This window comes from Apteryx rowi, unplaced genomic scaffold (genome assembly GCF_003343035.1).
Source record: "Apteryx rowi isolate R43461 unplaced genomic scaffold, aptRow1 scaffold_216, whole genome shotgun sequence".
NCBI lineage: Eukaryota > Metazoa > Chordata > Aves > Apterygiformes > Apterygidae > Apteryx > Apteryx rowi.
In genome coordinates, this window is record NW_020448486.1 from 900,901 (window position 1) to 924,391 (window position 23,491).

Sequence of the window (23,491 nt, forward strand, 5' to 3'; positions counted from 1 at the left end):
AAAATTTCTCAAGTTAAAATCAGGTGTAAGTATGGAAATTATTACTATAGAAACTGGGCAGTTCAATGTACCTACGTATTCCAGATGTATATTGAAATGTGTATCTATGAAATCAAGTGTTCCAGGAAACAGATTAGTTTTGCACCTATGTCAGATTTTAGCTACCCTTTCAATTTAGGAAGACTCTTCATTCCCTATCTTCTGTTTAAGTACAATGCTTATTAAGGGAGTATTCTGTATTTGATGTTTAGAGAGTCACTTGCAGATTAACCCCACTAGGTGGCTCTTGAAGCCCATATGCAGTAAAGAGGCAGCTCTTTTTCAATCTGTAGAACGTGTGGGGGGGCTGTACCATTACACCCCCCCCCCCCCATGAGTAAGCACTTCAAGTGCAACTTTAGTTAGGCAGATACAGAATGGAAACACTTCTGGTAAAGGATTCTGAATAAAAGATTTTAACCATCCATGTGCTTTCTAACATGAAATGCACAGAAAGCAAGAGGAGGATGTAAGTAATTTTGTAAGTTATTTTGCATGCAGGCTGAGAGTATTTTCCCTATTCTATGGAATAATCTCAAACTCTAACATACATCCTACTTTACTGCTCCATTTACTCTACACTGTCAGTAGCTATAATTAAGCTCATTTAAAAAACCAAAAGTCATTTAAAGACTGGAATATGCAAGTAGGAGAAAGAGCTCCTGTCCAAGACTTGATATTCTTAATGTCAGAAACAACACAGAAGAAAGGCATTAAAGTTTTCTATATGCTTTACCAAAGGAATATTTAAACAGTTACAAGCCTACTAGCAGAAGAAATTTATAGTAAGTCACTTTTAGAGACCATAGTTTAAGTAGTCTGCTGTCTTGTCTAACAGTAGAAGGAAGCTGCTATTAAAGTGAAATAGAATGGTATGCTTCTGTTTTTATAGCACAGAATGCAACCACTAACTAGTCTAGGAAAAATAAGTACAAGATAGGCTGAAAAATGTCATTTGCTATCACTGTTGGTAGTTTCAAAGCTGGTACTTCATTTCTCTGTGCAATCACAGAATTGTTTATAAAGTGACTTGGTCCTCATCATCACCAGTTATGTTCTTCAGCAGGAGTAGATGTTAAATCCTATGCAAGAATAATACATCAAGCTTGTGCCCTGCCCATTATAACTGAGAAAATATACTCCTTAAGACAATGTTCTACTCAGCCTTTTCAAACTTCAGTATTACATTTTGGCAGTCACTCTGGAATTCCAATTTTATCTTCCTAGAAAGCTGTACAACTAGGATTATCTCTGGAAAAGAAGAAAGTGTACAGAAGACTGCATGTAAAATAGCTTTTCAGGCAGTGAGACTATCCCACTTTTTTGCAGTATGTTTCTGTAATTTCATAATCTTATACCTGGTATGTAACTTGCCATCTGGATACAGCAATATGGAGAGAAAAAAAAACAAGCATTTTATAGTTGTTTCTGACTGTGCAAGACCACACATAGTCTTGTAAAAATACATGAATAATAGTTTACTTTTAATCATGGGATTCATCATCTAGGAGGTAAACAGACTGTCAATATGGAAGCTGTCAGCCAATTCTCATTTTGCATGGCCACCTTACAGTAACGTTTACAGACAGCTTGGCACCAATTCAAATTATTTAATGCTAATTAAAAAATGCAGGTTGTAAGCTTTCAAGAATGCATTTTTTCTGCTTTCAGTTAGCACACCCAGGCTCCCCTTGTAACTGGCAGCTTTGGACTTGATAAGGAAAACAGAACATCATATTTGCTACTGACATCTTTTAAAAAAAAAACAGGCAGTCATTAAAATCTGAGCAAAAGATGTGCTTATACTGTTTTACATCTTTGTGTTTTTGTTAATCCGTAAGCATTCTCTTTCAGTGTCCTATATTCTGATTTTAGAGAAAACATTCACAAGGTTTCATTCGCAAGGTCAGTGACTCCTGATCATGTCCCATCTCAAAAGGATTTGGCAGGAGTGGTTTTGGATTGCTTTTGTCTAAATTTGAGCACCTTTTCTAATGAAGCATAGAGTTTCCAGTCACCGTTCCTGCTAAGATTTCCACTCACTTCATTTGTGAGTGGAAATCTTAGCAGGGAACATTGTAATGCCTGCATAATCTGTTCTGTGAACCATGTTACATACTCAGATTAAATTACTCGGTTACTTTATAAACCGGTGATTAAAACCCCACAGTTTTAGTGTTATGTGGTCTAAATCTCTAATAATTATCATGCAAATCCTTTTTCTAGTGACCACCTTAGATTAGGTTTGTAATGCATCTAAGTCGATACTCCTTTGTTAGTCTTGACTGAACATCAAATGCTTCAGACAGAATGCAAAAAAAGGTGCAAGAAAGTTTCCTCTAGTAATTAAAATCATTCTTAGCCCTGAAGCAAAAAGCATATAGTCTCTTCTAGCCTTTATTAAAAGCTACTAGATATGATAATAGCTAGTCTCTCTTAATGCAGATAATCAGGGCTAGGAAAACGGTACTAAGCTTCTTTATGTGGAAGAGGGACTGTATTCCTAATGGCCTCCAAAGGAAATGTTAGGAAGTTGAGTAGCTTTCCCCCCTTCCTCCATTTTAAGAGATTAATTTTAATAAAATCCTGATATATAAGGTTTTCCTCTGTGACTCATGAGCTTTTACCTCACCTATATAGCTACTACAGGTACTAAAAAGCTTAGAACATTCATCATAAATAGTTCTGAATACCCCAGACACCAAAGGACAGCTGAATAACTGGCTGTTAATTAATTTTTCTCATCATAGTCTCTCATGCTGCTCTGTGCTGTAGTACCCAAATGTTTCTCTCCCCCAACCCCACCCCCAACCAACCAACCAAAAAATGCCCAATAACCACAGCAGACTAAAGAGTTTGACAACTGAAGATAGATAGTAAAGATCTTGGAATACTCTGTGATGATCCTAATGGAAGTAAAGGTATTCTTATACTGAAAGAACATACCATTACATATGTCCTGCAACAGTAGATCAGGTAAGAAATCACACATCAAGGATGACAATCAAGAATCACTTTTAAGGAACAGGTTTAGGGGAGGACCTTGGTGGGACGAGAACCCAGTGCCAGCATTGTGTGCACTGAGAATACCCCTGCTTAAAATAAGTGTGTACACTGTGGCCATAAGCTTGTCCCAGACTGCTGCCAGAACGATGGCATTTARTACGACAGCTCTAGGGATTTTTTTGTCTACTAATTGTATGAGAAAGTAGTCAGTAAGACTGGTACGTGTTGTTTAAGTAAGCTCAAGAGTTCAAGTAGAAGGGGAAGTGGGTTTTCAACCTCCAAAGTATGAGGAGATGTGTCAAGAAATGGAACAATTCCAATGTTTTGCTAGTGCCATGCATATTTTCTTCCTCAACCACGAACAGATAAAAGACATGAGGAAGGAAGTAGGTCTTTCTGCACACTGTAAGGTGCTTGGTTAACACTCAGACACAGTAGATATAGCAGCACTATTCACTAGTATCTGAAGAGCTGCACTTGCTGTGCTGATGCCTCTTGAAGTCAGGGGAAGTGCACCACGAAAAAAACCTCAACATCTGGATAAGGATCATGAGACACTGATAAGGTGTTAGGAGAAGTCAGTGAATCAGATGCTCAAGTTTATCTCTGAAGCTCTAACACAAGTATGGCAGGCAGTAGCCTCTTTTAAAAGAGGCAGAACTTCTACAGAACCAAAAGTAAGGAGGGAAGGGTCAGGGGCTATAACTTGCTTATATGCTATGGCTAAAAGACACGAGCTCTGCTGTGTTTTCTAGAACACAAAATTAGGGGTGACTAATCTTTTTTCTTTAAACTTGAGTTGATTCCCTCATCCAGCTCATAATATGACTTCACAAAAAGTTTAATGAGAAGAAGGTGCCATATTTCTGGACTGGAACCAGATGTGCAGCTGGGGAAAAACAAGCATTCTTAAACTGCTATTTTCACCAACACCATTGTCTGTACAAACTCTACCCTAGTTGGACAGGTGGAGAAACAGACATTCTGCTTCAGGTCTCTAACCATCTTTCAGCCACTGTTTTTCATAAAGCCTGTAAAAACCTAATATTGCAGAATCCTTTATCCTTCTGCCAAATTTGACTGAAATGGGTGAGGAAGATTCAAGAGGTAGTTATTAGGGGGGACTGACATAGATAGCTGTATAAGCCTTATTTTGTTAGTAAACTAGGCCAAGGGAGGAAGGAAGAAAGGAAGGAATTCAGTTTTGCTCTGACTAAAACAAAAATGAACATTTTACCAAAATAGTTACCTGTTTTGTTTTGACTGTTTCTACTTTTAGGTTTAACAATTCTTGTCTAACAAAACACTGGAGAATGCAGGCATCGATCCCGCTACCTCTTGCATGCTAAGCAAGCGCTTTACCATTTGAGCCAATTCCCCCCCTTTTATTATTAATAGGGATCATAAAACTGAGTTTCAGAGTGTATGGAACTGCAGATTTTAAATGCATGTAATATTGTTTTCTGTCTTGCACTCATCTCTCTTTTCACAAATGAAAAAACATTTAACTTAGATTCCAAAACAAGATTCAAATATTTAACTTGTAATATTTCATATTGCATTTCCAAATGAAGTGACTAGAAACAAGACAAACCAGAAAAGACATCTTTTCCAAATGTGCAATAAAAAAAACCCAACTTGTTACTTGCAATTCATGAGAGGAAGTAATTTCTGGTCTTTGATTTACCCCTCATATAGACAAGCCGGTTTCTATTTGTGTTTATTTTTTATTCCTTTTAAAAAAATAGGAATAATTATTTTAATTTATTCTCACATAATCACAGAATGGTTGAGGTTAGAAGGGACCTTTAGTGATCATCTAGTCCAACTCCCCTGCTCAAGCAGGGTCAGTTAGAGCAGGTTGCCCAGGACCCTGTCCAAACAGATTTTGAATATCTCCAAGGATGGAGATCCCACAACCTCTCTGGGCAACTTGTTCCAGTGCTCTTGTCACCATCACAGTGAAGAAGTTTTTCCTCATGTTCAGACAGAACTTCCTGTGTTTCAGTTTGTGCCTGTTGCCTCTCGTCCTCTTGTTGGGCATCACTGAGAAGAGTCTGGCCCCATCCTCTTTACATCCTCCCTTCAGATATTTATACACATTGATAAGATTCCCCCCTCAGTCTTCTCTTTGCCAGGCTGAATTCCAGTCAAATGTATTGCAGCATTTGAAAAATAAAATATGTACATCTAAACAACAACAGCTGATCTCACTCTAAAATTTCAGTTAAACAAGTGAAAATACCTTTTGTAGTTAACTGTTTTTCTTCCCATCATGAACAAAACATGACAGTGGAGAATGCGGGCATTGATCCCGCTACCTCTCACATGCTAAGCGAGCACTCTACCATTTGAGCTAATTCCCCTGCATCACCATAATTTACCCTGTAACCATAGATTTTATTAACTACAAAAGTAAATGGCCTTTGCTGATTCATTCCACCCCTTTAACATGGGTACTAACTCAAAGGCAGCCGTTCAGAACACTTGCTACGCTTACTAATTCACCATCTGACCTTGAGCTTGTCTGTTTTTTTGTCAGAGATGACAGGGATAAGGAAGGTACAATACAAGAGAAATGGAAAACCTTAATACAAGGGAGCTGGCTTATTCTTCCCCAAAGCAACGACAAAAAAAGCAAAGTAAAGAAGGTGAAATTTTCCAAGAAATTTAATGTTTTATTATCTTAAAGTCAACAAAAAATATTAAAGAGGAAATTTAGGGAGTACAACGAAGTGAGTAAAAGAAGTTTTATGATGTGAAACTGCAGAAAACATTACTGCATTTTACAGGAAACATATACATATGTTTATACTTGTAAATATAGTTTAAGGTAGAACAGTGCATGCTGATGCAGTGTTCATGACTGACTTACCATCATGATAAGCGTTTTATCCACAGTGACAGTAAAACTTACTTATTTCTTCTTGCCTCACTTTAATAAAAACAGCCAGCAGTAGATGCTTGTTCCTCCTCCCAATATTTACTCTAAGGCTTCCATAAAACAGTATGTATAAAGCTATTTACTACTTGTTATTCTTTCTGGAAGTTTTCTACCATACTTATCACTGCATCAATTTTCATATCATACCAGTGACATTGTTCTCCATCTACATGTACCAGGATAAAATCCACTGTATGTGCATATGTATGTAAATGAAAATCTTTCCTAGGCAGGAAGCATTCCCAGAGAACTCTCACAAAAATGAGGAAACAGGCAGCAACCTTCTACTAGCTATGGTACATACAAATCTGCAGTTTAACAAGTGTCAATCCTTCCAATCATCAATCCTTCACTAATTTTCAAATTCATGCAAATAGCTTAGAATGGATGCCCCCCCCCCCCCAAAGTCCGCATTTTCCTCGAGTTTGTAACAGGGGTGGATGCAACAGAGGTAGAAAGTTGGCATGTTTCTGAACTTATGAGTTAAAAGTCAAATAAGGTCTTCCTGTAAACTCCCAGAATAATGTGAGGCACTTCATGCCAGCTTGCATGACAAGGCCTGCAGCCTTTTAATGCCACCAAACTTGCACTAGATTTATCTTTTTCTTTGATAAGGGCAGCTAATTCTTCTGTATAGAGAGAAGCCAAATCACAGACAATGCAATGGAACAGCCTGATGAGATACAAGACTTGCATTTGCCTTAGTGTACCCTGAGAAGACAATCTAGAAAGCAAAAGTAAAAACTATTATAATCAGATTCGATCAATTTGTATTAGTGTTGCCAAGGAGAACCATTGCAGTCATCTATATTAAGTGAGAGTACCTGGAAACAAAACCTTCACAGCTGAAGTCCAGTAGAGAGATGAAAAAACAGGAATAAAAAAGGCCAGGTTATTTTCAGTAATGTAGGTGAGGAAGGTCTCCTAACCAAGAGGAGGAAAGAGAAAATTTTACTTATCAAGCTATGCAAAAACTTGGCCATCACAACAAATTCAAGATCACTAAGCCAAAGGACTGTCAATTTAATGAAATACACACTTCTTTATCAATGGAAACAGCACCATGGAAGCAGAGGTCTTCCTCCACCTTTATCTGACTGGCATCAAATAAACTGTTCTTCTGCAAGATGAACTTTCCAACCATTAGGCCATTTCAGTGGCAATGGAGTGAGATTTGGGGATGAAAAATAGAGAGGTCATCTACCATTTTCATACTAACTCAGGTTGCACAGGACAAGTGAAGAAAACTAGAAAAATTGAACCTTATGAAATTCCATATGGGAAAGATCTCATCTGTAGATGTGCAGTGGACCATCACTGGGCCTAAGATGTATACCTGTGAGAAGGACTCAAACCACTTTTGCGTATTTCTGTTTTCACTTCCATTTTACTGAAGTGGGATAGTTACAGTCAGTTATAAGATACTGCAAAGAAGGGTAATAATAAATCTTTATTGCTTTTCAGAGATTGAGGTAATGGAAGAAAACATTTTAATTAGCAGAGAACATTCTGCAGTGATACTAAAGCAGTTTTAGTTCCATGTCCTGGCCTGAATCTAGATTGTGCTGGATATGAAACACTATCTTACATTAGGCAAGTTATAATTAGCCACTACTTAATTTCATAATTCACTTTCTTTTGAAAGTAAGCTAAAGTTATTAGAGAAAATTGCCAGTGTATATATTGTTGTATTACTGCACGTTTTACTCTACTACCATAAATAACTTTTTTCATTTAAACAGCAAGTGAGAAATCTTTGATTATATCATTTTTATTGCCTTTGCTGTTTAATGATATAATTGGTGGGACCATTCTCACTGTAAGCTACATCTTTCTTCTTGAAATCCTGAAAGCATTCCTTTAAATTTAATGCCCTAGGAGTAGACCTCTGCCAATATGCTTCTTACTGCCAAGTAAGACAGGATTAATAGTACATGATCCTGATGAGCAAAGATTGTATTATATTTTACCTCTATAGCCTTTCACAAAAATCATAATAGCATTTTTCCTAAATAATTCACCAACAACTTAGTGTGACTACACTTGACTTTTTATATTTCTGAAATGTTTTTAGGGTGACCCCATATATTTAAGATTTGAACTTAATTTTCCAACTCAGCATAAAAATGTTGACATACCTCAAATATAATTTAGGAAGGTATGACATAAATGGTTTCTTTCCACAAACTATGATAACCACTAGCTTTTAGACCACTAATTCACATACAAATAATTAAGACTATTAATGGAAAACTAAGTTGGAAAAGAAAATAAGAACACTTGAAAAACAAGGGGAAGAAAACCACCTCATTGCCCTTCAGTAACTTCTAACAGTATTTCTTCTAGATTTACAAGCCTCTTGGTATCTGCATTGTAACAGAGATAAAACTGCTATTAGTTCTCCCTCTCCCCTTTCTGCATAAACACTAGAGGAGGCTTTATTCTAGAAAGTAAGTATTATTTTATCAAAATAACATAGCAGAAAGTGTATCAATACCACCGCTTCTCAGAAGTCAAGTGAGTACTCTGGCTTTAAGCTAATAGACTTTTCATATGATGATTTCCACATTGATGATTCGCTGTTACTGAATAAACAGATTGATTCAGCAAAGGAAAAGAGTTGAATCTCAAGCAGCTGAGCTGTGATTCAGCAGAACTATATCCACATTTTCTGCTAATATGTAAGGGGAATTAGCTCAAATGGTAGAGCGCTCGCTTAGCATGCGAGAGGTAGCGGGATCGATGCCCGCATTCTCCAGTGTTTTGAGAAGACTGAAAAAAAAAAAGAAAAAAAGAAAAGTATAGATTTTCTTCCGTACATTGTTCAGGTTTGTGAAAGAAAATATATAGCTATCAATACATACTATTTCATAAGGCAAATAAATCAGGAAAAATATAATCTCAATTAGTACTCATGAGCTAAAAAATGATTTCTTCATAAAAACATCTAATACCAATGAAGTCAATGTGTAACGCAGGAAATAAATTCACTTGTGTCCCTTACATACGCATTAACAGTTTTTTTTTTCTTTCCTTTTTTAGATTTTAATTCTGTGAGTATTTAGTGAAGTCTCCTATGAAAAGATGTAGAAGTACATAGAAGTATCTATATAATCATTATCTCACTGGTTCAGAATTACCATCTTCCCAGCTATCTTGCACCTGCTTTTCTAGCAAGGATGGGCACGATACACTTCTTCCCAACCTCAATCTCTAGAGATGTTAATCTTACATTATATTTTACAGAATGATTTTCTGACATTAGCTCATTTCGCTAGTTAGCTCATACTCTTTTCTTCCTCAGATCACCTGCACTGCCTTTCTTTTTCAAACATCTCACAATTTCAATTTCTCCCTCAAACCTTGTAAAAAAAAAAAAAAAGTAATAATTTGCACTTAAAAAAGATGCTCATCTTTGATTAACATTAACTATTTAAATAAATCATTCATATCATGCATGTGCTTCTTAAAATTGGTTCTTTTTATATCCTTATAAAACTGCTATAGAAAAAAAAGCATCTAAATTAAAAAAAATAAAGACCATAAGGAAATACATTGAGCTCTGAAACTGCATCACAATGAAAAAATCTGAAGAAACAGTGCAACCTGTTAAGTGTGCTTTTGATTCATTCTTTAAAACCCATCAACAGAAATTGTATTTCTTTTTTGTGCAGGCAGTTACCATAATTTAACATAAAACAGAAATTTACAAAACTCTTTCCCAAAGCAGGAAAAAAAAAGTTCGAAGTAGTAACTGAAAAAAGTATTATTCACAATGGCAATAAAGAGACAAACTTGCAAGCAGTAAATGGAGAATGCGGGCATCGATCCCGCTACCTCTCGCATGCTAAGCGAGCGCTCTACCATTTGAGCTAATTCCCCCTACTGGAAAATAAACTGAGCTTACTGTAACTCAGTAATTTTGTGTTCCTCATTGATAGACTAACTCACTAGAAACCATACTGAAATTTGATCTGCTGTCTTAAGCACAAACAAAACCTTTTACCTAAAAAAAAAAAAAAAAAAAAAAAAAAAAAAAAAAACACTGGCAGCCAGAGCCCAGTAAATTCAGTAATTTTGTAGATAACAGAATACAGTTTTCCAGTGAACTGCAGAAACAATTGTGTCTTTCTTAAAGCAAACTGCTTTTGACAGCCTTAGTGGGAATTTTGCCTAATTTGAAATCTGGACTCCTTGATTTAACAGCGTGTTTTATCCAGCTGAGCTGCATCTGAAAAATAGGGTCTGCATTTCCAAGCAATGCTAGATTTATGTTTGCAGCAAACAATTATGACTTCAGAGAAATGTGGTTTTATGTTTCTAAAATAGATTTTTCCTATTTATAATCCCTAGGTGGAAGAGAATCAGCCAAGTGACTTTATCCATTTCCACAGTTCACAATATAATAGATATGACTGAATAATATAGCAGTAGAGTTCTTCCAGTCTGGCTGTTCTTGATCACTGAAATAGCCTCTTGGGGCAACGGAGTTCTGGGCTTAAGTTACTCAAAGCGCAAAAAATGCTCCCTGACAAATGGAACATTGCAAAAGGTATCTTTGCTTTACAGTAAAGTCCTGCACAGATCACAGTTTGTTCACACCCCAAACGTAGAGCCATTCTGATTACTGGAGAATTTTCTACAAGTATGTTCCTGCTTATCTCCCCGCTGGTTTTCTAGTTTTCCTCAAAACAGCAATAACAACCCCCCTCCCCTGCCCACGTTGTTGGTACTTTTGAGCTTCAAATACTTCAAATAAGAAGAAGAAGTATTTAAGAAACAGGTGAGTTAATTTTAATATATAAAGATAAATTAAACCAGCCAACAGAGGACACTTAGGCTTAAGGTGCAATAAAGGCAAAACTTTAAAATATATTCTGTGTATATAAAACAGGAAAATTTTAAAACCTGTAAGTAAGCCAAAAGCAAAATTTTAGAAAACAGAGAACTTCTATTTGACTCTCCAACAGCTCTTATGATTTTCTAACCTGCTCATAAAGTTTTTTCTTTGGAAAAGAAAAAAAAAATCTTTTCATGTCATACTGATTAAATCAAATTAATCTTCTTAACAAGGTGTAACAGGTAGAAAAATCAGTAATATTAACATAGTCACCTGTTAAAACTAGGACACAAAAGACTGGCCAACTGTTAAGGATGGCTCTCTTGAATAATAACAAACTCATTTGGTACACGTTTCTGTAGAACACCAAAAGGAAGGCTCATATAGCAAGTATTTCATATCCCTACTGTAGTCTGCATGCTTATTTAATTTCCTTAATAATGAGTACTGTTGTTTTGGGAGAGAAAATAATAGTTCACATTATCTGGTAATACAGTCACACATATACATGCGACATACATATATGATACACATTTATCAGAAATACATATATATGAACATAAAAAAAACTCATGGCCATAATGAAACAGCACTGGCAGTGGCTTACCTGCAGCTCCGGAAGTTAAGAGTCAGAGAACATTAAGTAAGACAGGTCTCCAATGTTTCCTGTTACTTGAAGTTAAAGGGTTAGTCTTCTCTCTTTGAAAGTGGCATTAAAAAAAAGAAGAAAAAAAAAGAGAGAGTAGCTACTTTATTTTATTTCTAATTTACATTTGTGTGAAATCATGAAACATAATGAGATCTACTTAGCTAGAACTGGAACATAAAGATTTGTTGGCCTAACGTGACTGACATATATACTCTGATCTCCACAAGAATCAAATATCAACATGCTTTATGTGTTTCAGCCTCTCACATCCTCACTATCTTGTCATTTAACTTGAAGGATCCAAGCTATATCCAACATATTTACATTTGCCCAAATAGCTGCTGATTCAGAGTGTCTGCAACTATGTAATTTGTGTGTTATTAATCAGTGGTCAGCTGACTCTTCATTAATCAGTCAGAAAATAAACGTGAAATGGATAAAAAGAAATAACAGCCAGTAACGGAAAGAGAAACAATTGACTTTGCAAAAAATCCTATGAAAAGGGATCTTGGAGGATTGTATTTCTCCTTCCTTAAAAAAAGGGAAAGGGAACTTGACTGAATCCTTCAGAAATCTTGTAATAGTTTGGCATTTTTATTTGCTTTGATTCTAGGAAAAAAAAAAGGCAAAAAAATGTGAACTTTTATTTAATCTTGCAAGTATAGTACATCATTGCTTCTCTGAAGAAAAGAATCTCTGAAACTACATTTATTTAATAACTCTTAGAAAAATAATTTAAATCAGACTTAGTTTAGTTTGCTGGCACCATGACAGACACAGTAGCAGTCTGCACTGGAACACGGGTGATGGCACTCACCCTTTAGCAAAATATTAGAATGCACAGCAGGAGGAATGTCCCTAAGCTTGTTCCTGTCTTTCACAGACAGGTAGAGGCCAACTGCAGCTCCTGTTTGTGTTCAACTTAATCACAAGTACAGCAGGAAATGCTCAGCTACTCAGGTAGCACCCTCTGTCTATAAAACTGCCCTGTGTCTTCTCCAAGGAAAAAGTGGTGGGCTGGATTTTAATTATGTTTTATATCATTTTAATACCTCCTATGTACTGTGGTTCTGTAACATCACAAAAGCAAGTCTCACAGATTATCAAACTTAACTCTCTTTTTGCCACATTCCCATGAGACAAAGATTCTGCTAGTGCCTCACCCTCACTACACAGAAACACAACAGAATTTAATGGAAGGATGCATACTGAGACTTGTAATTTCTGCACAATCTATTTCTGAACCAGATGTACCTAGTGAGCATCTCTGACCATGCGAATTGGAACTGCAGGTCTCACTGTGAGGCTAATGGCTTAATCTTCTGTTGGATGAATCAGTGGGAGAGAAAAAAAAAATCCTTATTAGGATTCCTTCATCTTGAGCTCCCTCCTGTGGATTTTACTAAGGAACAAAACCATCTACTCACCAGTAAATGATAATTTCTCCTGTATAATAAAGTAGTTTTGAGAAGAATAGTTTCCTCCCCCTCCCCCCCAACACACACACACAAAAAAAAAAAAAAGAGAAAGAGAGAGAGGGAGAGAGAGAGAAAGACCAGAAGAACTGGTTATATAGAATAATCTGAAAAATATGTTTGGCTGCCACATTCAGAGATTAAAGGTATATGGCACACAGAACTCACTGACATTCAGTGTACACTTAGCATTTGTTTACTTAGGCCCACTTGAAAATCCTAGCACTTGTCTTCATTGACTATATACACCACTGTACTACATGGTCATTCTAGAATTTAAACAGGGAAACCATCCTTGTCAGCATGAGAGCTGCATTCACTGATGAAGCTACTTAATTAGAGTGCACTCAACGCACAGGTATAGCACAAAAACATCACAACCAAACCGAATTAAAGACACAGTAAGTTTAAATTAGCACCCACTTCAGCAAGCTCTTCGACCCGAATTATTCTCCAATTCAGTCCTTCCATTTGCCTCTGGGATGCGGTGACACATTCTGAATGAACTTTGACTGAACAACATCTGAAAAGAAAACAGCAGCTATTAAGCTTTTACCAATACAAAGTAAGATTAGTGTCTTAAGGAGGTGTTAAAAGTGCTCAAAAGGAAGTTGAGGCCTGATTCATACCAGTACTGTAGCAATAAGACCCTCCAAAGCCATCACCTCTCCTAAGCAGCACCCCCGCCAGAGCCCTCAAGGGATCCATCCGTACCTTCACCCAAAGCGAGCACCCAAAACCTCGAAAAGCTAAACTTCATGAAACCGGCAACCAGAACACACGTCGTGAACAGGAAGCCTCGCAGCAGGAAGCTACAGAGGGGCTGCAAACTAACCTCCTCCCCCTGCTCCGCGTTTGCAGAGCCGAGCTTTGGTTCGGGTTTCCAGCTACTCGCCACCAGAGCCTCCGAGGCCGGCCGCCGCTGCCGCCCTTCCCCCCTCCCCCGCCGTATGCTAGAAGCTTCTCCGGCCGCGCGTGCGCCTCCGCCCCCCAACGACCGCGCCGCAAATGGCCTCTTCCGCGACACCCGTCTTCGTGTGGGACTACAAACAAGCCACGCGGAGAGGTGGTTTCCCGGCCCCTGATACGAATTGTGGGGTGGTGGGTAAGTCTTCAAAATAAGCTGCACCCCTGCGACAGGGCTTCACAACGCCCAGTTCTGGTGGTCCCTCCTCGGCAGCCCAGTGTTACAGTTACCTCCTGTGCCTTTTGGAGGGTACGGAAAGCAGTGTTGGAAAAAGCAGATTTTGTCCTGGGTTTTCCAAATGTGACGGCCTTGAATAGAAATAATAACGGCTCAGCATATACCTTTAGGTAAACTGAAACATTTTAAAAATGTAAAGTCATGCTTAGATTCATGTCCACACGTTTTGCAACTTCCATCCTCAGAGTAGTGCTATGAAAAAATAGCGTATAAATATACACGTAGACCCATGCTTAAGGAGGGCAGAACTCTGATCTCACAGCCATATTTCTGGTAGTTCATAGCATTTGAGAGTATACATCTTAAATAGTTTGAATTTACAATATATTTTGTATGTTACTTTCCTTTTTTGTTTAAAAAGACTATAAAACTTTGGGTTTGTTTGTAAAAACTTGTCTTACGCTAACAAAAAAGCTTGATCTCTGAACCTTCAGCACCGTATTATCAGATTAACTTTATTAACTGTGTAGCGAGAAATGGCAGTTTTACTAGAGGATGGGAAAACCCACCTTCAATTCGTCTTGCCAGAAGGGTTTGTGAAATTATGCATGAAACTAAGCTAATCCAGCTCTCTGTTCTCTTCTCACTCCCCTGGTGTCTCTGAAAGTTTTAGGGTTAATCCATCTCCAGAAATTTGTAATTCTGTTATCTTTTCAAGTTACTGAACCTTTTTCCCCAAAAAAGTAAAAGAAGGAAGATAGAGGTTCAAAAACTTACCTTCAGCAAAATCTGAGCAGATTTTCTGGTGGCAAAAGCTAATACCTTTCAGTAGCTCACAAGTGTTCCTTTTGCTGAATATTCTGCTAGTCAAATTTCAACTATTTCAGTTTCTCAAAGGAATAAAAGGTCATGAGAATACATCAATGATATTAGCCTTAAACAAACTCAATGCAGACCCAGCCAGGAAGTTATTCAGGATTGACTATTCTCAATACGCATTTTGTCATCCATACTAAAAAAGGTTGGCCTCTACCATGGAGTAATTAATGTTTGTTAGCTACCTCCCTTCAAATTCCTACGGATGATTAGATGAGCAGGTGCTATTAGCCACAAATGAGAGTCAATATGTAGCTGAATTTACCTAAAAAAACATCACATGAAAAGCACATGTGCCTTATTTCCCTAGGATTTTATATCATAGTTGCTACTATGAACTAACTGCTTGCTATAGGAAAGCTTCCTACACAAGAAAATGTGGTTGCTGCTTTTGTAGCCTTTGCAGAGTAGTTTCCTCATAACTGTTCAAAGACTTCACTTTCAGATTTACTTTAAATTTTTCATTTAAGTCTAAACACTCTGACAGTTATGTGCAACTGACAATGCCTTCCATGAGCCTACTCAAGCTTTATGATCGGTCAATTATTTCAATTAACTTTCAGAAAGAGCTAGGATTTTGTGATACGGAAAGCTAGTATGTTTTCCACCTAGTGTTTTGAGCAGACAAAATGTGCTGAATCTTGTGTACATGTTCTAGCAGCTGCCATGGAAAAATGAATTATTTATATTGTGAAGATCCCTCTTTACTTCACAAGTGTTACAAATACATCACTTTATGCTGTTTTTGACCTTTAAAACATTCTACAAATATTAATAAACTACATGCAAACATTCACTCTCCCCCAAAACAAGAATTGTATTTAACTTTGACAGACCTAGCTTTAGTATTTTTAGGAATTCATCTAATGCAACTTAAATTTAGACTGCCGTAAATCCCCAACAGCTTTATCTTTGATTCTTATTCTCACTTGGACCCTTCATGCCTTTAGAGAGCTGACAACTAACTCCATTCTTTTTCCTGAGTACTATATTCTTTCTTCCCATATTTTCTGGTGGCTAGCTGTTGCAGGCACCATCAGAAAATTTGCAGCAAATTGACACTAAAGTATGTCAAGCACCATGTGAATACTCCCATACAGAATAAAGACAGTAGATTAAACTCTTCCTGCTTTGTGTTGCCACCTGTCAAAGAAGCCACCTCCAGAAACAATTGAATGTGTATGTACAATAGCTCCAAGTGATCCATCACATGTCAGTGCTAATGTGAATAAACTATCAGATTCAGTGTCATCAGAAGCCGGTAAGACAACATGAAAACAAGCCAGGCCAGTTATAAACCAGTCAGGTGGCAATTTTGCTTCCATTCACACTCTGAGTTGATTTCCCCTTAGCTTTACTTAAACTTTATGGATGAGTAATACCTTCCATTCTGCAGTCATATTTCTGTGAAATGAGAAATAACTCAGCAAACATTCATTGTCTGGTGTAGGGCTACAGCCCAGCAATAACCTCTGCTTCTCTGTAAATGGAAGAGCATAAGCTTAAGCAAGTCAAAATGCCACTATGTGGTAGATTAAGGTGGCTGTATGTGCAACTATACATATGGCCTACAGAGGAGCACAAATCCACACTGCCCTGTCAAATCAGGCAAAGTTTGTAAACTCTTCACACGCTACAGAGAGCTGGAGTCCCGGTTCCATTGTTGAGTATGTCATTTTATATACAGTAGTAAGCTTATGTTTCAAAGATACTGTCTGAGAGACTTCCATAGTTGAAATAATAAAGATGGGGAAGGTGCAGAGTGAGGAGACAAAGTCAGCCCCTGGGTTTGGTTCAGTTCCGAAAATGCTGGGTTAATCAACTACATTCACATACAAGTTGTTAAAAAACTCCAGCACATCATGGTTCAGCTCAAGTTCAACATGTTTCCCTTGAGAGCTTTCCAATCCCCATCAAGACTTCCTGATCCCACCTCTCATTTCATCTATAGTTCAGTATGTGTGGTTGGGTTTAGGGAAGGAAGCAGCAGCAAGGAAGCTGGGGGAAAGAGGGAATAAAAGAGAGTGAAAGGACCAGAGCACCAGAGAGTGCAAATGGCAGAGAGATACAGGAATACTGAGGACAGCAGTTTGTGGAAGGGGAGATGGGTGGTCTGAGGAAATGTGGCTGAAGGCATGGAGCAACTGGGAAAGCTTATGCAGGTGTAGAGCAGCAGAGGATGAGATGCGGAGGCAGGTCTGTGAGAGAGCATCACTGCAGTAGTGGTGACCAAGCACAGAGCACATGGCGAACAGAGAGGAAACCTCCTGGGCTCTGGCCCCTGGCTGCTTGGCCCCACCCTGACAGCAGGAAAGTGGGCCTGTTTCACCGTCGCCCACCCCCTGTCAGCAGCAGCCGCACTGGCCAGGTTCGGCTGACACACTGCGCCCTGAGTGGGGCAGCCCGAGCTGGCAGGAACGCTGCCATGGGGACATGGGTGCCAGTGTGCAGCGCATGTGCAAGTGGCACCTGCTCTTCGTGGTTGGAGCCAGGGTGTGCAGGGCTGGGTGGGAGGGGACTTTTTCTAAATACATCAGTTGATCTAGTAGTAGATACTACTTCTGTCTACAAACTTTGTCCTATCTATCTACTGTATTTTGTGAGTTCTGAATGAAATCACAGGAAAACATAGTAATACTTTTGTATTACCATGACTATAATGTTTGAGAAAATTTAAAGGACAAATATGATAGTTTTAAAAAAAGTTACTATTATGTCTGGTAATTCATTTCAGTATTCCATAGAGCTCTGTTCTGAGTTAAATATTTGCTCTGATAAAGGTATAAATTAATAATACATTAAAGAAGAGGACCCATTACTGTACATAATTGTGTACCTGCCTATGGTACAAGATTTATGCACTGTGTCAAGTCATGCAAACATTTGTCATGCTTGTATGTGTTCATTTTTCATAAAGTCAGTGTTTTAAGGTTGCTAGAAGTTATGTATTTATTGTAGGGAAGTGCATTTGGGGAGGTAATAAACAAGGAAAGTACAGATATGTTTTAATTCCATTTAACTATGTCACTCCACAGAAGTGCAGCAGCCAGACACTGTCCCTCCAAAAGGAAGTTGGGAGATGGGGGGGGATGACAAGAGTGGGGCAAAGCTAGATTTTTTTCTCTGTAGTGAAAGATGTGGATTTGTCTTGTAAGCTGTTRTAACCTAAAAGGTTATGAAGCTAAGAAAATACCATTATCTGTATTATTTCCTAGAGAAGAAATCTATTCCTTATTTTTTCTTTACTTCTTGACATAAATATATATACATGCATATATAGAGGCATAAGCTTGGAATATAAAACTCTGTTGCAATTAGGCATATAATATTTTTCTCTCATTAAACGTTTCCTGAACTATTTTTTTCATGAGTATGCCTTGAAAATTGGAAAAAACATGGGTTTCCTTGTTGAATTTGGAACAGTTGCTTAATATATATTTTTTTTCAATAAGACATTTGGTTTCTGTTAAATAACTCTTGATCTTTTGGAGAGCTTCTTATATGAAAACAGCTAAATAGCAAAGACTTGTGTTATTTATGACAAATAAGATTATTCTGGTAGTGTGTATTCTGAAGGATTTATCACACACTTCCAGCTGTGAGCGGCAGTCAGTTGTTGGTGAGTGGAAGGAATGACTCAGCAAGAAACAATGAATTATAATGAAGAGCAATTGTAGTGTGGTTATCAGTATGTCTAGAGTGTGCAACTGTCTGTTTCAGTGGTTTTTTTTTCACCTGGGGAATTAGCTCAAATGGTAGAGCGCTCGCTTAGCATGCGAGAGGTAGTGGGATCGATGCCCGCATTCTCCACTGTATGTTTTAAGCAATTTATTCATTGTGAATTAAAAAGCAGTACTTAAAAATATTTACTGTTTACATCATACACAAGCAAAATATGTATACAAAATCTGTAGGAATTGTAATGTTAAAAAAAATTCACACACTGTCTTCAGTATTTAATTTTTTCTTTTCAAAATTAAATGTATGTTGTTTTGCATACAGGGAGGAAAATAAAATCCTTAGCAGAAATAATAAAGCCTTTTGATCTTTTAATAACAATAATAAATGATATATATGAATAAGTTTAAGAGAAAAATAAATGAGAGGGATTTTTAACATAACCTGAAATTTTTAGTTTTAGTTAAATGTATATTCAATATTATTGTTTAGTGTATAATAGTTAACATTATTAAGAAAAAAATTTCTATTTCTGCAGTGAGGAGTTATTTTACTTGTTATTTTACTTTTTTTGGTTGTGTAGTAACTTACTAGAGGCAATGGGCCCAGCTATTATACAACTATGTTACTGCTAGCAGCAAGATATGTCCTTTGCTTATGAAGCTTCACATCTGTGAAACATCCTGGAAATTTTCTCTGTAAATCTGTATTTCCACTTCTAAGTCTTCATAAAATGTTTTTTATTCTGATTTTATTTTATTACTATCTCATTCAGGTATTTAACTGCTTGTACTTCTATCTTGGAAGCATGAGCAAACAGAGCAAAACTTAATGCCTTTGAATGTGGGGCCCTTGTTTGCCTGGAAAAACTTAAAGTGAAATCATTCACAAATTGTGTAATAATAATTCATACAGTGATTCTGTGCAATCAGGATCTTAGGACTATACATATTAAAACAAATGAAAATCAGGAAACAAAAACTGTGAATTAGGTTTTAAGTTAAGGAAGGGGAAGAATACTCTGCTGCATGGATGAATGGGTAGCACTTGTGGAGAAAATTAGGGAGTTTTGACATCCTTATATGAAGTGAGAAGACAGGAGTTGCCTCTGGAGTGATGGGATGGAAATTTAATTTGCTTATTTCCCTTGTCTCCAAGTACTGGAGAGAGAAGAGGTATTGAAACTTGAAGACTGCTAGATAATTGTAGGTAAAGAAACCTACTAGAGAGAAGAACGTTACTGCCTTCAGGAGTCCTGTGTGTGTTCATGTAATGATTTAAATATCCATTTGCTTGGAATAAGATTCTGCAGTAGTTTTTTGTGTGACTGCTTAATAGCCAACACATTCTGTTCTTTTGAAGAGGATTAGTAATGTTGCTTTTCTCTGCTAATCAGATGCAAATTGTGCATTGATTAAATGAGTGACTTCACTGGGGCTCTGTACAGGTTCAGTCACTTTTAGGACTATGGCTTCTAACTGTAAGCACTCTAAACTAAGGGCTCTCCATTATATTTATCCACAGCTTCCTATAGTGGAGCTCTGGTATTTGTTAGAGCTTCTGAGCACTAGTAAATAAACATTAATGAATAACAGCTGTAAGAGTTTTTTTCTCATCCCATGTGAAGTTTTGCATCTTTAGTTAGACTATCGTGTGAAAAATTTACTGGGTTGGTAGAGATAGTGTCCTAGCCCCCAAAACCACTATCTGTGGGGGAAATTACCTAATGATAGTGTAAGTAGTTCCCAGAGCTGAGTGTCAAAGAGCGACTGCTTTGGTCAGATCAAGGGGTATGTCATAAAATTCTGTTGCCTACGGTAGGCAGCACAAGCTGCTTAGGCAAAATGTATAGTAACAAAGTAAACAGATTCAGTCTGGCATGTCCGTCCAGCACTTTCTGAGTCAAAAGTTGCATAGAAGTACCATATGTAAAGAACTGCCAGGGAATGCAGCTTTGTTTGATTTTTATTATTATTGCCATTCACATAGACTTTTGTCCTATATAATATCTTGCTTAAATGAGTTACACAATTCATTTTCTGAAAAATAATTTTTGTTTATAGTAAACCTGTTTTAAGGTAATGTTACTGTGTGGCTGTGTTGTAGTCTGAGAAATGGGAAACAATTATTCCTTATCTGTCTTCTCTCTAACACTCGAGACTTTGTTGCAAATATTAGTTAGCAAATCTCTGGGGGAGGGTGGGGAGTTTGGGGACCATTATCCTGGCAACTCTGGATAGTGTTTTCCAGCAAGAGGGCTGTGTGCAGAGCATATGCTCAAAAATCTTAACTCTCTGAAACACTTCTTTAAATAAATTTATTTCACAACATGACTGTGGTACACTCATTTTCTGGGCTGAGCACACTACAGTTTAAAAATTTTTTTTTTTTTAATAAGTGATGCTATGTGACATTTAACAGTACAGTTTATAAAAGGGTTTTGTAGTAATGAGTACCATAATCCTAAATATTTTGATCAAAATGTAAGCAGAACTTGTATTTCAAGGAAGAATTCTTTTTATTGAAGACAAGGGTGAGAGATGAGTTTTTACCATATGTAAGCACTCGATAGCTTGGAAAAAAAGGAACATTTTATGCCTTTGAATTTGTTCAGCTTCTTGTTAACCACGTATGTTTTATCTCACTGTCAGTATTGCAAGGAACTCCATTTTGTCCCTGTAAGCTTAGCTGAACATTAGAAGAGTGAAACAAAGCTGTTAGAGACACTTAGTACAAGGCACCTTACCAATGTTATGCTTTTTGTCCCTTTTGGCCACTGTTTTACCTTTATTTCCCATGGTTGCAATCAGTATTGGAATAATTTGTTGCTAATAACCCTAAGATGAGTCCTACACCTAGGTGTAAATGGAATGTGGAATCCTCTGTCTGCTTTCAGAGACTCACTGAATACAAGTTAGCTTTGGTCTGGTAAACTACAGCAGTATTTGTATCATGTGTTCAATGATACGCAGCTGTATCATTACTTGTTAACATAAGATGACCTAAAAAAGAAGAATGAGTCTTTCTGAAAAAAGCAAGTGGTCTGAGCGCACAGGAGTTGGATGGTCATAGTGCTCCCTTTGGTCTTGGAGTTGGTCAGTTCCTAGTTTTACTGCAAATAGAAACAGGCTGGTGAAATGTAGCTTGCTAGAATCTCCTCTTAGCTACATTCAAATTACTGCAGTAAATAAGCTTGCTTAAACCAACAAGATTTGTGTAGTGATCTTCAGTATCCCTTTTGCCCTTCTTGATCATAAAGAGTAGGAAATGGAAAAAGCAACTCATGTTGCTTTTTATTCTGTCCCAGACCACAATATTTTCCACAGTGGTACTATAATAGTTGGTGGAGAAAAGTCTGTAAATATTATGGTATTTTTTCAGTGTCCTTAGTGTTGTCACCAAAATACTGAAACAGGCTACAGAAGAGACTCTGTATAATCAGCTTGTGATAATAGAAAGCTCCATAGGTCATTAAAGTGCAGTTTAAGTAATATTTTCATTCACTGTCCTTGAAAGGCTTACTTCTAGTTCAGTTAGTGTAAATACTGAAGCTTCCACTCATTCCTGTTACAGAAGTCTGGTCAAAACTAGTAACTGCCCTTTATAAAAAGAAGAAGAAATCAGTGGAAGAACTAAAAATGGTTAGGCTGTGTGATAAAGAGCTCCTCTTCACATGCATGAAGAAGCACAGAGGAACAGTGGCATGTGGAGGAACCCAAATAATACCTTGTCATGGCTAGTCCCAGGACCATTGCAGGAGACAAGTCAGCCCCTAAATGGCTCATCTCCACTCACACGAAGGAACGCAGCAGGGGCAGGTGGGGGAATAACCCAGTCAGAGAAATGGGTCTCCCACCTGGCTCCTCCCAGGGCTGTCCCAGGAAGGCATCAGCTCCGTGGTCCAGGTGTAAAACCCACCAAGATGGGAGCAGCTCTCCCGATCACCTTACTGACTAAGGGGAATTACTTCAACTGGTATGGGACACATGGGATGCAGGGAAAGAGCATTCTGAGTTGCACAAGACTTATGGGATGTTTAGGGGAGGAACAAAAGGCAGAGAAAGGGAGGAATCAAGGTGGTCTGGGTAGAAACAACTGTGGGAAAATAGAGGGATAAGGGAATAGAAAGGGCCAGTTGCATGCGAATGCCGCTGGTCAGTATGCTTATCTGGCCATGCCCCTTTGGCTCGTCAGCACTCTGTCCTATCTTCTTACTAAGTTCCATTTCTAACTATTTTCCTGGGTGAGAGGCTCTGTATTCTGTCTACATGTGTGTTTATGGAGGTCTAACTGGAGTCAGGCCGCAGGTCACAGGGACCTGTGTGCTAGCAACTGGAGCGAGTGAGGGTCTGAGTACCAGGAACTGGAGTGGTACCATGGATCAGAGGGCCCTTGTGCCTGTGCTACCAGTAGCTGGAGAGACCAGAGTGACTGAAATCAAGTGCCAGCAACCAGAGTGGGACCACAGGTCACAGGGGCCTGCAGTGCCAGCAACTGAAGGGAGCAAGGGTATTTGTGTGATCGCTAGTGAATATCAAGCCGAACTAGCTGGCAAGTGAGGAGATTAAGTGGCTTGGAAGCCGCGTGCGAGTGTGTTTGTCTCCAAGGGTGAGACTGCAGGAGGAGCTGGCTACCAGAGGGACCAAAGAGACCGCAGGTCTGGGGCTGAGTGAGACCCATTTGCGTGCGTCTCTACGTAACTCCTCCTCTGCAGGAGCATCTCCTTGTAAACACTCACGCATTGCAGTCCAGTTCTGGCGCCCTGGGCGGGGGGCGTCCTTGGCGCAACAGCTCCGGAGCGACGGGACCTCCCGGTCGCCCCTTCCCTTCCCCTCCCCTC

General features: G+C 38.2%; 1 protein-coding gene, 1 long non-coding RNA gene and 4 other non-coding genes across 8 annotated transcripts in view; 3 read left to right on the forward strand and 3 right to left on the reverse strand.

Moving 5' to 3' along the window:
- Nucleotides 1-10,439, forward strand: part of MCM4 (minichromosome maintenance complex component 4) — a 24,491-nt gene extending 14,052 nt beyond the window's left edge. The window contains exon 19 of one of the 2 annotated variants that reach the window (XR_003253287.1): nt 10,343-10,439. The gene's annotated coding sequence lies outside the window, so the exon portion shown is untranslated. Of the gene's footprint in view, nt 1-9,031; nt 9,650-10,342 lie in introns of those variants that run through there. The other variant, XR_003253288.1, reaches the window with a different exon arrangement.
- On the reverse strand, nt 5,116-23,437 carry LOC112965433. 2 transcript variants are annotated; one of them, XR_003253289.1, is made up of 4 exons: nt 23,390-23,437; nt 13,377-14,228; nt 11,437-11,528; nt 5,116-8,761 (listed from the first exon to the last, which is right to left on the reverse strand). It is a non-coding gene; the product is annotated as an uncharacterized LOC112965433 (long non-coding RNA). The 2 variants fall into 2 exon arrangements; XR_003253290.1 differs by lacking the exon at nt 23,390-23,437 and adding an exon at nt 14,875-17,460.
- On the reverse strand, nt 5,339-5,411 carry TRNAA-AGC. The gene has a single exon. It is a non-coding gene; the product is annotated as a tRNA-Ala (tRNA).
- Nucleotides 8,675-8,747, forward strand: TRNAA-AGC. Its single transcript has one exon. It is a non-coding gene; the product is annotated as a tRNA-Ala (tRNA).
- TRNAA-AGC lies at nt 9,799-9,871 on the reverse strand. The gene has a single exon. It is a non-coding gene; the product is annotated as a tRNA-Ala (tRNA).
- Nucleotides 18,711-18,783, forward strand: TRNAA-AGC. The gene has a single exon. It is a non-coding gene; the product is annotated as a tRNA-Ala (tRNA).
- Nucleotides 23,438-23,491: the final 54 nt, after the last annotated feature.